Here is a 1,754-nt window from a genome sequence, read left to right as displayed (position 1 = left end):
AACTGATGAGGATCTTCCAATGGAAGTCCGTGGAACTTGCAATTCTGTTGCATTAGAGAAACTAATTGAGGCTTAAGCTCAAAGTTGTTTGCTCCAATGGCAGGGATAGAGATGCTTCTCCCATAGAAGTCGGGAGTAGGTGCAGTAAAGTCACCCAGCACCTTCCTTGAATTGTTGGCATTGTTGTTGTTTTCGGCTGCCATGAGTTCTTCTTCTTTGAAGAATTCGGTTAGGTCCTCTACAGAGAGTTGTGCCTTAGCTTCTCTTAGCTTTTGCTTCAAGGTCCTTTCAGGTTCAGGGTCAGCCTCAACAAGAATGCTTTTGTCTTTGCTCCTGCTCATAAGAAAGAGAAGGGAACAAGAAAATGTGGAATCCTCTATGTCACAGTATAGAGATTCCTTGAGGTGTCAGAGGAAAAGAAAATTAGAAGACAGAAGTAGAAAATTCGAACTTATCAAGAAAGATGGAGTTCGAATTTTGCATTTAAGGAATAGTGTTAGTCCATAAATAGAAGGATGTGAGAAGAAGGAAGTGATTTTCGAAAATTAAGTAAGAAATTTTGAAAACATTTTGAAAAACACTAATTAATTTTCGAAAACCAAGAGTGGGAAAGAGATCAAGTGATTTTTTGAAAAAGATTTTGAAATTAGAAATTAAAAAGATTTGATTGAAAACTATTTTGAAAAAGATGTGGTTAAGAAGATATGATTAGTTAAAAAGAATGTGATTGAGAAGATATGATTTGAAAAATATTTTTTTTTAAAAAAAAAGATTTGATTTTAAAGATTAATGACTTGTCTATCAAGAAAAGATATGATTCAAACATTAAACCTTTCTCAACAGAAAAGGCAACATACTTGAAATGTTGAATCAAATCATTAATTGATAGCAGGTATCTTTAAAAATGGAAAGAAATTGATTTTGAAAACATATGATTGAAAAGATATGATTTGAAAAAGATTTGATTTTGAAAAACTTTGAAGACCTGGAAAAAAAATTGCATTGAAAACAGAATCTTCCCTCTTGTGCCATCCTGGCGTTAAACGCCCAGAATGGTGCACATTCTGGCGTTTAACGCCCAAAACTATACCCTTTTGGGCGTTAAACGCCCAACCAGGTACCCTGGCTGGCGTTTAAACGCCAGTCTGTCCTTCTTCACTGGGCATTTTGAACGCCCAGCTTTTTCTGTGTAGTTCCTCTGCTGTATGTTCTGAATCTTCAATTCTTTGTATTATTGACTTGAGAAGACACGAATTAAAAATATTTTTGGATTTTTAATAATAAGGAAAAATCAAAATGCAACAAGAATCAAATAACAATGCATGCAGGACACCAAACTTAGCAGTTTGTATACTACTGACACTAATGAGAATGCATATGAGACACACAAACACTCAAGTCAAGAGAATTCAAAGATCAGAGTAAGAAATCATTAAGAACATCTTGAAGATCACTAAGACACACGAATGGATGCATGTAATTGACACCAAACTTAAAATGAAACACTAGACTCAAACAAGAAATATTTTTGGATTTTATGATTTTGTAATTTTTTTGTGTTTTTCGAAAATTAAGTGGAAAAAGGTATCAGAATTCTTAATGAGAATTCCAGGAATCATGCAATGTTTAGTCTAAGACTCCGGTCCAGGAATTAGACATGGCTTCACAGCCAGCCAAGCTTTCAAAGAAAGCTTCGGTCCAAAACACTAAACATGGCCAAAGGCCAGCCAAGCCTTAGCAGATCACTGCTCCAA

The sequence above is a fragment of the Arachis duranensis genome, chromosome 6, assembly GCF_000817695.3.
Source record: "Arachis duranensis cultivar V14167 chromosome 6, aradu.V14167.gnm2.J7QH, whole genome shotgun sequence".
NCBI lineage: Eukaryota > Viridiplantae > Streptophyta > Magnoliopsida > Fabales > Fabaceae > Arachis > Arachis duranensis.
This window is presented reverse-complemented; position numbering follows the sequence as displayed.